Source organism: Sphaeramia orbicularis, chromosome 24, assembly GCF_902148855.1.
Source record: "Sphaeramia orbicularis chromosome 24, fSphaOr1.1, whole genome shotgun sequence".
Classification (NCBI taxonomy): Eukaryota; Metazoa; Chordata; class Actinopteri; order Kurtiformes; family Apogonidae; genus Sphaeramia; species Sphaeramia orbicularis.
The window spans coordinates 21,142,781-21,158,942 of NC_043979.1; the positions used below are offsets into that span (position 1 = coordinate 21,142,781).

General features: G+C 34.2%; 1 protein-coding gene across 1 annotated transcript in view; it reads left to right on the top strand.

Annotated features, from left to right (window-relative positions):
* The first annotated feature begins 1,233 nt into the window (after nucleotides 1-1,233).
* Nucleotides 1,234-16,162, top strand: part of tmem200a (transmembrane protein 200A) — a 31,884-nt gene continuing 16,955 nt past the window's right edge. Inside the window, exons 1-2 of the mRNA XM_030129101.1 lie at nucleotides 1,234-1,802; nucleotides 1,947-2,013. The gene's annotated coding sequence lies outside the window, so the exon portion shown is untranslated. The remainder of the gene's footprint in view (nucleotides 1,803-1,946; nucleotides 2,014-16,162) is intronic.

A 16,162-nucleotide genomic window follows, 5' to 3' on the forward strand; every position in this document is an offset into this window, starting at 1 on the left:
TGAAAACAGCAAATTTTATCTTTGTTTTAGTATAAAAAAGTAAAATTACATGAAAATATTGTGGCACGTTTGCTACAGTGCATTATGGGTAGTGGGTATTTTGTTGTAAATGTGTTACTTTTATGTGCAAGGATTCAGCGGGGTTGTTGTGTTAGCACTAGTTTTGACTTAGTATGTGTATGGCAATGTTTATTGGCCTTTTTGTGTATTTTTTTTTTTTTTGTATTTTTGTAATTTGTAAAGTTGCACCCTGAGTGAGAGCCATTGGCAGAGCAATGGCTATCCTGTTGTGATTGTTTTGATATGCCAACTTCCTGTTTGCCAAATTTAAAGCACAACTTTTGTTTGTACTTAACACAGAGCTAACTTCAAACCAATCTTCCATTTAAGCTACAAAATATAGCTTAAAAACTGTTATTTTACCAAAAAAAAAATGTGAAAAACCTGAAATGTTTAAAGATAAATAAATGCAATTTTACCAATATTCTGCCTGTTATTAAATATTTCATGCATTTGTAATTGTACTGTAAGTTGTACTGCACATGTGTAAATGATAAACTGATAATCTCAGGCATAATATTGGTAAAAATGGACTTGTTTTTCTGAAGATGATTCCAGTTGTTGATGTTGTTCAGATTTTTGTAGACGTAAACATTATCATAATTTAATTTGACTTTTTTCACTGTTATCATTTTGCTGGTCTGGCCCACTAGAGATTATATTACTCTGAATGTGGGCCCTGAATTAAAATGAGTTTTGACACCCCTGTTCTAAAATATCAAAAAGTGTGCAGCGCTTATTTCCAAACTTGTTTTTTTTTTTTTTTTACATGATTACCCACTGTGTCACTTATGCTACTATTACAGCTGTCAAACACAAAACACACACACTGCATTGGCTGGAAGAGATATTGTTTCCTTGGCTTTGTATGCAAATACTGCATTCAGGATCCAGCTTACTGCTCCCACTGAGAGACATTATTTAAATTGAAGGGTTTTAACATCTCAACCTGATCCATTTTCTTCCCCGTCAAGGCTTTTTCCCATAAAACCAGCCATCTACTTAGACCATCTCCACTGCGCACACGCAAACAAAGCCTGGCGCACTGCCTTGTTTCCCTCTATAAACACACACACATGTATATGCACATGCAAACCATCCACTCACTACCTCCCTCCCTCTCTCTCTTTCTTCCTCTCTCTTCTCACACACATACACACACCTCTGAGAAAGCCTCTCACATTCCCACAAGCGTTGAGGCGCTTTGGAAAAACTGGATGGAGCTGCCGCTTCTCTCCGGCTCTGAAGAATAAAAAAAAAAAAAAAAAAAAAAAAAAAAAAAACACGCTTTACTCTGCTCTTTTTTTTTTCTTTTGTTAAAAAATGCAACAGCTTGAAGCAGATTCCCTTGCACAGACTGAGATTTTGGGGCTTTTTTTGAAGGTGAAATCAAGTTTTTTTGGACACCGGGATTGCGAGCTTTACGCATAAAAGCCAGTGAGAAGAAGAGACATCGCACCAAGCGGCGATTGTAGTCGGTTTTGTTGGTGAAATCAGGAATATTTGAGTCCACTGTGGATTACAAGTAACATGTTTATGAGTTTACTAAACCAGGATTGCGTGTAAGGATTTTCTCCAGGAGTGTTTCACCGCCCTCATTGTCCTGGGCGCACATACTCTCCATATGGCATAAAACGGGTTTGGCGCTTTTAGTCTCCAAAATCCAGACTTTAAAGACCATTTGTTTCCAGTTTGGTCCCAGGTTAGAACACATGCAATGACACTGAATCGTCTCCATTAAGGTACTTGGATGTACAAAAGCCTGCGCTGTCGTTTCCAAATCCCAGGAGCAGAACTGTCTCCTGTCATCTTCACATTTCTCCGGCATGGCAGTACCCTGGAAGTAGCCTTCAAAGTAAAAGATGGCTTTTTACTTCTCCCCCCAGGTTACAGTCTAATCCCCCCATCAATGCCTAATGGCACACTGACAGTGAAAACTCCGCTTTTGTAAAGGTAAGAACTGACTCTGAACTCTGTGATCTGGACTTTGAACCACAACACTGTGAAACAATTGAAGTTGGCAGCTGTATGGACCATCCTTTTATTTCCACGCGTATTTAATGGTGTTTTATTTAATAATTTATAGTCATGGAGGTTTGTTCCTGATACACTTCCACTAACTGGCAACTAAGACTATGTTCATATAGTTTATTTATGTGATAATTCTATTCCTATCAGCTCATTATATTCACTTTCCAACTATGTCATTATTATCTACACTGTAAAAAATCACTGTAGAATTAACACCAAAAAGTTGTAAAATTGCAACATAAAAAAACTGTAAGTGACAATACAATGCAAAGTTGTTTATTTGAAAATATTTTTGTGTTATTGATTAAATCAAATAAAGCTGTAGTTTTTACAGGAAGAGTATGTGAACAAAACCAGATTTGGATGTAGAAATGATGTATTTCTGTTGTTTTTAGAAAATAAAACTAAATTGAAAAGCAATGCGGTGCCGTTTAAATTGCAAGACCATAATGTTGAAATAACGGCATATTTGCTTTTTTATATATATGTATATATGTAAATTTATTTAATAAAAAAAAGTAAACGTTTAGCAATTTAACATTTTAAATTTGTAAATTAATGGGTTGGTAGAGCGGCTCATCCAATAACCAAAGGGTTGGTAGTTCGAACCCTGGCTCCGACTGTCCATATGTCAAAGTGTCCATGGAAGACACTGAACCTTAAACTGGTCCCAGTTGGACCTGGTGGATTTGGACACCATGAAGGTGTATAAAATGTGCTAAATAAGTGCAGTCCATTTACCAGTTAAATCTACATGTTTAAAATGTTAAATCTACATGTTTAAAATGTTAAATCTACATGTTACTCCGTAAATATGTTTCCAGTTGGATGTGTTTTTTACAGTATTGTTCTAGAAACCACAGCTGCCAGTTTGTTTTTTTTTCCGTAAAAACAACAGGACTTTTTTTACAGTGTACTTTTAAATGAGGTCAAAGGTCATCACATTAGGGATCAATGATGGTTTCCGGTGCTAATATTTAATGATCTGAGTTCTGTGATGCTTTTATGTGATTGAAGTGACATAGAGGTAACTCTCACCTTGAGAGTGAGTGGCTGTGCCAAATATCCGACAGTGACACATCCTCCTTTGCCAAAGCACTTTGCACAGAATTACATCCCAGTTTAATTTGAGGATCATTAAGGAGTCAGGCGACACATCACCTAATCCCCCCCTCACAGATATTATGCTAACTGGATAATCCTGTTTAAATGCTCCTTTGGTAGTAGGTCAGCAGTTCCTTCATTTAATATATATATTTTTTAACTTCAAGGACAGACAGAGGCAGAATAATGTTGTTATGCCACACATCACCAAACCACCAGCTGGTAATGAGCTGTACTCCTAGGGGACACCCCATCTGAGGGAAATATTGTTATTTATCTGATTTAAGGATATAATTACCACTGGGATTTTTAGAATGCTAAATCAAATACATGAAACAGGCACTAGTGGGATTAATTATTTCGGAACCATGCAGAAGGTCCTAGGACTGCAGCTCCACCGTAGGGCAGCCGGGGACAGCTCGTGCCTGAGGATGAGTATGGGTGACTGACTGACTGACTATCAGCAAGAAAGAATGAGTCATTTCTCTGGAATCAACATGGGGCTCAATCCAGTACACATCATGACACGCAGTAGTCTGGCATGAACATCTGATGATTCACCTAAAAACTTAATTCAACAAACCAGAGCTGAATCCATCACAGGAAGTAAAAGATGGTGATTAAGTGCGAAGGGTCACAAGACGTTGAATATAGAAGCATGATGTATCATCGAGTTACTGAGGAGGAATAAAATAAACAAAAACAGAGATGAGGATGCAGGGTTTTGTCACTTGAGAGCTTGCATCAGAAAATATGCTGCTTAAAGGTCAGTGTGAAAACATAAAGTGACATATTCTCCAGACAGATGACTCACCCTTGACCGTGAGTCTGTAGGAGTACAGCAATGCACAAACACCCTGCATGGTTGTTTTCCTCTGATAAACTCTTCCTCCTGTTCTGCTGCTTATTGATGTCCTCAGCATTGTTTATGAGGGCTGGAATACAATGATATGATATGCACTGTAAAAAAAATATGTAATTTAATAGAATTTTTACAGTTTATTTTACAGATTTTTCCTATATTTTTAAGATACAGGAAAATATCAATGAAATGACAAAAATAGACTGTGATTTTGACAGTGAATAACCAAAAAATTTCCATTTTTTCAAAGAATTTTTTTCTTTTTTCACAGAAAAATACAGTTAAAATACATTTGCAAATGTGTCATAATTTCACAAATATTTCTTTTCTATTTATGAGATTAAACTGTTAATTTAAAGTTTAGTACTGTAAAATAATAAATAAATAAATAAAATGAGATAAAATTACTGACAATTAACCACAAAAGAAGTATTTGTTCTGTAAGTTTAACAAGACTTGTTTGTTAATTGACAAATATCTTGTGTAATTACGGGAGGTTTCACAACAAAAATGTTGGATAAATGTGTTTTTGTGAATGTATAACATGTATAAGCACTGATAAACTGTCCAAATACAGTTTTTATCAGTGGATTGTACAACGTAGTCTCATTGAAAATTATTTATATATATATTTATAGGTAATTTGATTGTTTTAATACATGAAAATATTCTTTATTAAATATTGAAAAGTAAAAAAAAAGCAAAATCTCATGTAAAGTTAGGGCAAAAAACTGTATTTTAATTATGGAAAATTACCGTATTTTTATGAGATGTTTATTTTCCGTTATTTAACAGTATTTTTTCCGCACCCCTGCTGCTGGAATATTACCGTTTTTTTTTTTGGTTTTTTTTTTACTTTTTTTTTTTCTTTTTACAGTGTGTGTCATAATAGAAGGGTTACAGTCCAATATTCTGTGATGCTCTGAGTGACTTTTCATTTAATTTTAGCAAAACTGTCATTGTATAGCACAGATCACATTAGGCAGCCATACATAAGAAGTTAACTCTTTATAGGCCACTCTAGAAATACTCTGAAATACAAAATTTGATGTGATTTCAGTGATTTATTCGAAACATGCAATGAAATTTAACATACATGTGAACAAGTAAAACATAAATAATAATACAAAAACCAACAATCAAGACGATCAGACAGAAGAACAGCACAATAATTTCATTTACACGCCTGGAAAGGGGTGGGAAGAAGTGCAACTTATTTAATCCCACCCCTTCTCCATAAAATATTAATAATATATATTTATCTCCCTCTTCCTTTTACAGTACTATTTTGTATTTATTTATAAATACACACACACTCATACATCCATATACACATACATACATTTATACACAACATACAAGTACACATGCACATATAATCTTTTACTTATGCATTTCTTAATTGTGCCAGCAAAATATAAATAAATAATTAAAGAATAATAATAAATTAAAAAATTTCAACCTTAGTGTGAGATTTTATTAGTTTTGTGAAATTAAAAAAAAAAGTATCATAATGTAGAAAATTGAGATCAATGAAGCTACCGTATTTGGTTCCTTGCCTGTATGTGGCAGATAATTAAATAAATCCAAGAAGTATATATGAAAAAAATACAAGAAAAACACGTATTTTAAAACATTAGACCAACTTAAGTGCTGATCCAGACCCCTGTCCACATCCACATTCTCCCTTTGAACATCATTCCTTACATTAGTACCATTACTTCATGGTACCAAACAAAGCAGTTACACTCACTATTCATGCAGAGGTGGACCTTACAGACCCTGTAGACCACATTGGACCTAAGATTGTTGACTCATTGTCCTTGCTGTAACTGTTGCTGTCACTGTCTTGTGATATGTGTGGAAATTACCAAATATAGTCACTTGCCCGATAAAGGGTTAACTTGGACAACAACATGACACAAAACAATGGTAAATCTTTGCAGGTTAATCATGTTTGTGAATCAATACGACAGAGTATTTACACATTTAGAAAGACAAACTACCACTGTGGTAAAAGAAAACAACAAACTAGACAACAGGATATATTTACTAAATATTTTGGATAGAATGATACCAACTGTTTGTACAAAATCCACAAAACTTTTGCTTTTTTGTTCATCAATGCACAATGAAGCCCACAAAGTCATGTAGACTGTAGTGTCCCTGAATACAGCATGTAGCACGATGAAAGAAACTGTGTGTGAAACGACACAAAAACGCAATACAGCTTTTATTCCAGGATTACATTTAGGGATTTCAAGGGTATCATTTCCAATTGTGTAAGTACAATTGGAAATGATCATTATTGTGGAATGTAAAACAGCAGGGAAATAAAAAACTAAATTTATTCATTCTGCCTTACATGAAATTTAAGACCTTTCCTGCTACAATTCCAGACTTTTAAGATATTCTTTAAGGTCTTGAAATCAAGATGTAAACTTGAAATCTTGTAAGACTTTTTGAAGATCTGTGGGGACCCCATACAGCAGGGGTGTCCCAGGGGCCACTTAAAGTCCAATATGATCTCAAATGGGCTGGACCAGTAAAAAAAAAAAAAAAATAATAATAATAACATGTTAACTTATAAATAAGATAAACTCCAAACTTTTCTCTGTGCTTTGGAGTGACAAAAGTGAAATTACAATTTCTATGCTTTAAAAATGTAAATAATATGAACAACCTGAATTTTCTTGAGTGCAGTTCTAACAATATTATGCCTCAGCTTCTGATTTACACATGTGCGACTAACAGATCACAGTGCATCTACAAAGGCATAAAACATTTAGTAACAGGCATAATATTGTTAAATTGCACTTACTTTGCACTTACATTTCAAGTCACTCACAGTTTTTTGTCAAAGGATAGATTGTAAATGTAAACATTTTCATGTAATTTAACTTTTTTACACTAAAACAAAGAAAAACAATTTGGAGTTGTCATTATTTACAGGTTATTACAGTGTTTTTCAACCTTGGGGTCAGGACCCCATGTGGGGTCACCTGGAATTCAAATGGGGTTGCCTGAAATTTCTAGTAATTGATTAAAAAAAACAACAAAAACTTGCTAATAAAAAATATAAATGGTGAGTTGACAGAGACAACCACAATACATAAAAGTCATGACAAACTCTGAAGCTGAAACTGAAGCACTGTGGTACTGTTTATCTGTCAAATGTTCATTGTGGTCAGTTTCAGATGCTGCAGCTCTTTCATAATTCACAGTTTGAGTTTTTGTTTGTTCAGTATTAATTATCATCCTTGTAAATCCAAGCTGGACTGACTGTACATATCCTGACCAAGGAAAATAAAATTCTCACTTTGTGCAGTAATCTACACCTGACTTTACTGCCTCTGTCCATAATAACAGACATTATATAGACTAAATGTCATCTAAAATTAATGTTTATTTGCAACATAGTACAGCAAACTATTACATGATCAAAAACAAATTAATTTTAGTAAAAAAAATGTCTCCGTTTTGAACGTCTGGGGTCGCCAGACATTTGTGATGTTAAAAAGGTTGGGAACCACTGGGTTATTATGATAGTATCGAACTGGTCAGACCCACTGGAGATCGAATTGGTCCATATGTGGAACCTGAACTAAATGATTTTAACATCTTCTGTGAAATTTTTGCATTTCACAAATTCATCCTGTCCGGATTGAACACTTTGGTGGACCGGTCTTGGCCCGAGGACCATATGTTTGACCCCCCTGCCATACGTCATCACAAAACCGTATCTCATCATACTCTGGTGATATTTTCTCACACCCCACCTGTCTTCTCATGTGAGATTAAACGCTTTTTAATCAGAAAAATGCTTCCCGTGGGAGCTGCTCTTGGGGATGGAAATGCAGTGAGAGGAGACTAAAGTCAGGATATCAGGTTTAAGCAGCGCTCTGATAAGTACTCCAGAGCCAGACTCATCCAGCCTCATCCATCTTGCAAGTATCAGATTTTCAAAGTGATATTGCGGCTTAGACAATTCAACATCTATATGTTTTACAACAGAGAAACTTGGATCTGAAGACTCTGACATATCTGACTTTGTGCTTCATAACACGAATAATCAAAGACCAAAAACACAGACCTCACATCAACATTCAAGTCTTTCCTCAATATCACCGCCGAGTGATGTGTTCTCTCTCTTTTAACATATGCGCTCTGCTTCTTTCTCATGTTTCAAATGAAAGACGCCGTCGCCATGGTGGCAGATGACCCAGACCCTGCGTTATTTAACGAGGCAGCTGTGGGGTTATTCTCCACAGCTGACACTGACCTTTGACCCCGGCCCCCCAGAAAAGCAAACAGATAATTCCACTTCAGACTTTCACAGTTCATTCAATTCACTGCAACTACTGTTTACCTTATGTTACTGCAGACTAGTTTCCAAAGCATGAAAAGCATGAGCAGATTTTCAGACTCTGACTTCACTGATAGAACATTCACAAGTAGGTTCTCAGTAATAAAACCAGTCGTTCAGACTCTGAAGTACTGGCAAGTCTTGAAACAATAATCAGCTTCTCATATAAACACCCGAAAAGACTTTTTTTTGTATGGAATCATTCCTTTTTTTCACACTGGATGTTCCTACATAATGACCAATTTTGAGACTATCCTTCAATGAACTGCATTCTGTAATAAAAACAAAGAGACCTTAATGACTTTGCTTAGTTCTTCCACTGTATTCTACCATATAACTTCATATTGTCATATTTTACATACATACAATCCAACCTGAACAGTCATGTCATATGTCCAAACCTGCTCATATAACTCACATCAGCATTTTGATTGAGTAGTTTAAGGAAGCACCAGAAATTGTGCAAAAATGCAGAGAAATTACACAAAATAGCATGCATAGTACATAAACGTATAATAATAATAGTGTTGCATTTAGGCTTTGACAAAAAGTCATTCCATCCTGCATTTTTTTGTTCTCATTTTCAATTTTTGCTGGACAAATCAGTGTGAAAATTCAAAATACAACATCCTTTAGAAGTTATTGATAAAAGATAAATGTAATAAAAGTGAAGTGAAAACATATTTAGTGCGATTATGTGTCTGCATGTGTGGACTAACAAGGAAACTGAACCTTTCCTTGTATTAGTATGAGAAACAGGCATCTCAGATGGAAAACAGTGATAGAACAGCAACATGCACGAAGAACTAAAGCTTACTGGAAACGTTTTAAACCATAATGATGATGATGATGATGATGATGATGAACCAGCTCTTAGTATTTGCACAACAGCTCTGAAAGGAAAAATGCATCAATTCACATTTTCTTTTGCCGTTACTTTCTCAGAAAATGTGATCAAAATTGGAGATACAGCTTCCAAAGTAAAAGAAAAAAAAAACTTTATATAGTAAAAAACATTTATTCTGTTGCTTAGCATCTTTTCGCTGTGCAATAATTCCTTTTTTTGGCTGATTTTCAGATCATACACATCAGCAAAGCCACTGGAAATATGAATGTAATGGTGTACAGGGTGGGGAAGCAAAATTTACAATGAACATTTAGTTGTTTTTTTCTCAGCAGGCACTACGTCAATTGTTTTGAAACCAAACATATATTGATGTCATAATCATACCTAACACTATTATCCATACCTTTTCAGAAACTTTTGCCCATATGAGTAATCAGGAAAGGAAACGTCAAAGAGTGTGTGATTTGCTGAATGCACTCGTCACACCAAAAGGAGATTTCAAAAATAGTTGGAGTGTCCATAAAGACTGTTTATAATGGAAAGAAGAGAATGACTATGAGCAAAACTATTACGAGAAAGTCTGGAAGATACTATTAAAGAAGAATGGGAGAAGTTGTCACCCGAATATTTGAGGAACACTTGCGCAAGTTTCAGGAAGTGTGTGAAGGCAGTTATTGAGAAAGAAGGAGGACACATAGAATAAAAACATTTTCTATGATGTCAATTTTCTTGTGGCAAATAAATTCTCATGACTTTCAATAAACTAATTGGTCATACACTGTCTTTCAATCCTTGCCTCAAAATATTGTAAATTTTGCTTCCCCACCCTGTACAGTCTCTACATGTTTGCTCTGTCCACAGGAACATGAACATTTTGCAAAAGGAACATTCAGAAACAGTGTTTTAGGTCAAAACAACTGAGATTTTTTTTTTTAACAATTTTCAAGTGAAGACATAAAACTCCAGTTTGTGTGCAAGTGTGTGTTCAGGAAAAATGAAGGGATTGAAAAATAATGGCATCACAACCCATTTTACTCATGTCTGTTACTAGTTTGTGCATTGAAGCTGCACCTGAAACGCCCAATCCAGGTGTATAAGCCTGTGTATGACCTGCGGTAGATCGAGGTCAGATCTGGAGAAAGACCAGACCAGTGTTATGGACAAATCCACATCATATAAAGAATAGACTTCAACAACCAGAGCCAACACTTAAGAAAACCTATGTTTATAACTGAACCTGTTGTTGCTGTTCACCTTCATAACATCCAATGAATGTTATGATTGTCTGTTTGTAGGTTAGTATTATTCACAGTGTTCACAAATTGGAGCCCAACACTAATAATGGTATAATGGTTTGTTGAGCATTCACAAGAGTTTGTAGTTATCTTTGTGTTGTGGAAAGATTTTTTTTTTTTTTTTTTTTAATGAGGAAGAAAATCTCAGTTTAACCCATAGAGACCCAAATGGCCACTGGCGACCAAAATCATCTACTGATCTAAAATGTGCATTAACTTCTGATCCACTATGCCTATCAATACATGAAGATAATTGGTGTAAAATGCAGTTTACCATCTTCTCATGGTCATCAGATATGACCCATTTGGACGTTCAGTGGCTCTGTAATTACCATGGAAACACTTTCATCTTCTACAACATTGATTCACCGGTAAAACCCATGGAGTTGGATCAATGACAGTGGATGGAGACACTTATTTTATATTCAGTTAATGATAGATTTTCTGATAACGTCACTTTTTTGTTAGTTTTCTCTTTTTCTGATATAATAACCCACAACTTTAAACTGAGCTTTTATGAACATCTACATGATCAGTAAATTAAATACAGGAAAATACATGATTTTCACTGAAAAAATGCAGAATACAGACAATAATATTATAATAAATGGTGATAAATCACTTATGAAAGGTTAAATCTAGAGAAAAAATCATTTGAGAACTGCCACAAAAGTAGCAGTGGGGCTTTATGGGTTAAAAAAAATATCCAAAGTTATGCTCTGTCCACAGGTTGGCTATTCCGGTTCCATTTGACTTAAACCCAACATACATCCTCTGTAGGGGAAAAGAGTTTCACAGCTTTACTAAAAAAAAAAAAAAGAAAAAAAAAAAGAAAGCTGTCCACTGAAAATTAAAAAAAAAAAAAAAAAAAGTATCTGAAAATGCTGTTGCACCATGCTGTTGCTTGTCAAGTCAATTATTTAATGTAAAAAAAATAAAATAAAATAGTTAGCGCTAAAAAACAGAAGAGATTTATTTTGTTTTCCACAGTAGTATCAGCTCTTAAGGTGTGTTTTGAGTTTTTACATGAACAGCATACAACAAATGTCAAACATTACACATAAATTATTTAAATCTAATGAAATCTACATATAAATATGCTGTTAATAACCCATTCCATCTCCATTTTTATGGTGCTTGACAGTGGAGGTGTGCTTTGAAGTGCTCCAGTTTGGCCTGGATATTAAAAACCTTGGCAGCCTCTTTATTCTCCGTTACAAAGTTAAGATTGGTGTCAAGAAGAGATTATACAAAGAGCATATATTATTCATAACAAAAAAACAGCCAGACGAGGAACTGAAGTAGTGCTCCTACACGGCCCTTGTGGAAACCACACGGCTGGTGTTTTTTCAGGGTATTCCTCCATGTTTTTACTCGCTACTGCTTTGTAATATGGCCAGTGACCTTAACATACGCAGCGGGGGGGTGGGGGTGGGGGTGGGGAGGTTGACGGTGTCTTCATCTCAGTGCAGATCAACTCAGAAACAAGTGTTACTGAGAATTTTCACATCGATCCCAGCCGTTCACCCTTGTTAACCTCACCAGGGTAATTTATGGCCCAAGTAAAAACACATGGCCTCCCTATAACTATAATTGGACACATAATGGATGCCAGTTTCTCTCTCTCTCGCTCTCTCTCTCTCTTTCCTGCTGCTTATTCTGCTCTCATTTCATTCTACCCATGCCTCTGTCCTTCGTCTCTCCATCTGTGTCCATGCCTTTCTCCGTGACGTGTTAGCGTATAGTTCACTCAACTGACTCATACGAGGCAAACTTTCTCAACGGGCTTCGAGAGTGAGAAAGTCTCTGGATTTTGTTACTCAGATCAAAGTGCCTCCTCCATTTTTCTTTCTCTTTGTCGACCCCCTTGGACCGTCCTCCTCTGGTCCTCATTTCTCAGCTCATCTCTTTTCTCTTCACTTCAAGTAGAATTACAGAAACACATTTGTAACACGGGTCTGACTTAAAATGTACACAAAATATAGAAGGTAAACATTTCTACTTCTGTTTATGTGGAAAGATAATGGAACTTCACATCACTATACTAGAGGGAAAGACTATTACTATTATTACTTACTAGTATAAGAATCAAACTATTTCATTGCAAACATATTACATAAGCAATAGTAAAGTAAGAGTATTAATGCAATAGAATATATTAAACCAGGGGTGTCAAACTCATTTTAGTTCAGGGGCCACATTCAGCCTAATATGATATAAAGTGGGCCGGACCAGTAAAATAATATAAACCATAGGAAAAGAACTTTTGAGTGAAAAAAGTACATTCCGTGAAGTAAAAAATACACTTAAATATGCTAAAATATTCTACAATACACACAAAAATACTCTTAAATATGCTTAAATATTCTGTAATACACGTAAAAATACAGTTAATTATGCCCAAAAATCCTACAATACATGCAAAATACTTAAATATGCTTAAATATTCTACAATACACGCAAAAATACACTTAAATATGCTTAACTATTCTATAATACACGCAAAAATACAGTTAATTATGCTCAAAAATCCTACAATACATGCAAAAATAGTTAAATATGCTTAAATATTCTACAATACATGCAAAAATACACTTAAATATGCTTAAATATTCTGCAATACACACAAAAATACACTTAAATATTATTAAATATTCTACAATACATGCAAAAATACACTTAAATATGCTTAAATATTTTACAATACATGCAAATATACACTTAATTATGCTCAACAATCCTACAATACACACAAAAATACACTTAAATATGCTTTTATATTCTAAAATACATTCAAAAATATACTTAAATATGCTTAAATATCCTACAATACACGCAAAAATACACTTAAATATGCTTAAATATCCTACAATGCACCCAAAACTACACTTAAATATTTTTAAATATTCTACAATACGCGCAAAAATGCACTTAAATATGTTTAAATATCTTACAATACACGCAAAAATGCTCTTAAATATGCTTAAATATTCTGCAACACATGCAAAAATACATTTAAAATTCCGTGAATAAAATGTTTAGATCTACGAATTGTACTTGAACATAACATGAACAAATATGAACAACCTGAAAATTGTTTAGTAAAATAAGTGCAATGTTAACAGTATTACGCCTTAGTTTATACACGTGAACCACAACTTATAAATCACAGTGGATCTACAAATACACAAAATATTAAATAACTGGCAGAATATTATTAAAATTCCACATACTTCTCTTTAGACATTTCATTTGATTGTTAATATTTTCAGTATAATTTTTGCATTTCACAAATTCACCCCACGGGCCATATTGAACCCTTTGGTGGGCCGGATTTGGCCCCCGGGCCGCATGTTTGACACCTGTGTATTAAACATATAGAATATTTAGAAGAGCTATAAATGAAATATGGTATAGTATAAGAGGCATAGTACATCACTGAGTGAAATACAATATATTAGAACACATAGAATATTTTGAGTGGATATGAATAAATACACTGTTGCCCCTAAAGTTGGAATAAAATATTTGTAATGTTTGTGATAATGTGGTTTATTCTGGATAGATGATGTGTAACTGGGACTCAACTGTAACTAGGAAGAAAAAGAGGGATGAAAACAAAATTATTCCAACTGAATAGGCAACAGTGTATGTTATATGTACTTCATTATGGATATGAACGTAGCAAAAAATATTAAAACATATTGATTGGATCATATGTGAATATAGTGAAGATCAATACAGAGCAATAAAATACTAGTCAAGATTGGCTGATACATTACTACTTGGAAAATGTGTTTGGATTGGAAACGAGCAACACAACAAATATAATGTTGTATACCATGCAACATACAGAATATTAAATTATAGTCAAGTGAAATATTTAATAGGACTGGACTGTTAGACTTATAAATGTGTACTACATTGATCTGGTTCACTGTACAGACAGGGATGTGAAGGTCTTGAATATATAACTATATCCAAGACGTGAACTGAAAGTTTCATTTAAAGTTTCTTTTTTAAATCAATGTGCTGTCCTGAGTTATTTTAATATGTTTCAGACCCCAGGAAAAATTGCTGCAGCCTTGCTATTGCTGAAAGGATTCCTACTAAACTAAACTAAACTGACCTGAACTAAACTAAACTAAACTAAACTGAACTGAACTGAACTGAACTGAACTGAACTTAACTAAACTAAACTGAACTGAACTGAACTGAACTGAACTGAACTGAACTAAACTAAACTGAACTAAACTGAACTAAACTGAACTAAACTGAACAAAACTAAACTAAACTAAACTCAACTCAACTCAACTCAACTATTGAACCATTCTAAGTCCAAATAAAATACTTTCATTCATTCATTCATTTATTTGTTTATTTTGAGCATTTACAGCATACATGCAAGTTCAAAACAAAATTTCCAAAATCATTCATTTACACTCGAAAAGGAGTGGGAAGAAGAAAAACTTATTTAATCCCACCCCCATTCTCATCATCAAGTAACTTAACATATTAATGTTTTAAATACTCACTCCTGTCCTTAGACTTCAGGCCAGAACAATGAACAAAATAGGCCTATACCAAATTAGAATAAACTTGTTCGACAGTATTTACATTATAGAACCAAAATGTGTGTGAAAAATAGAAACAAAGTACATTCCTGGTGGTGTTACCACGGGTAACAGTTAACCGTCAACTTATATTATAATAATTAAATACTAACAATGGTAAGAAAAAAACTACAATACCACAAATGGTAAAAAACAGCAATAATTACATAGCAACAATGGAAAGAAAAAAAAAACTACAATACCACAAATGGTAAAAAACAGCAATAATTACATAGCAACAATGGAAAGAAAAAAAAAACTACAATACCACAAATGGTAAAAAACAGCAATAATTACATACTAACAATGGAAAGAAAAAAAACTACCACAAATTTTAAAAGGCAGCGCATACCAGCAATGGTAAGAACAATACCAGAAGGTAATGGACAACACATATCAACTAGATGATGAACAACAAGCACACATCAGCATTGTAAGACAGAATATTGATGGAACATAAATATTAAGACCCTCTATCTTTATACTGGGACCAGACCATATGTTTATATAGCAGTTTAAATGTGTGGAAATTACTTCAGTATACATACAGTATATTGAAAGTAACTGTAGTTACTGACCTTAGTGTGTAAAATGTCAACAACAGAACCTGAACTATTAAAATGCATCTCCTCTCCCTTATGTTTTATAATTGGCCTGAAATGCATTAAAACTAAACTCATGAGCCTGTTTTGTAAATGTAAGGACTTCATATGCTTGTGTTTTAAATAAACAGTTGCCAGAAAAATAAAATACTCGAGTAAATTACAGATATCATAAAGACCCAAATCATCGACTGATTTAAATGTTTAATAACTGTTGATCCATTAATCCTATCAATACATGTAAATATTCCAGGTAAAATACAGTTGTTTATCTGTTCATACTCATCAGATATGACCCATTTGGATGTTCAGAGGCTCTGTAGTGAATGTGGAAACACCGTCATCTTCTACAACATCAGTTCACCAGTAAAACCCATGGAGT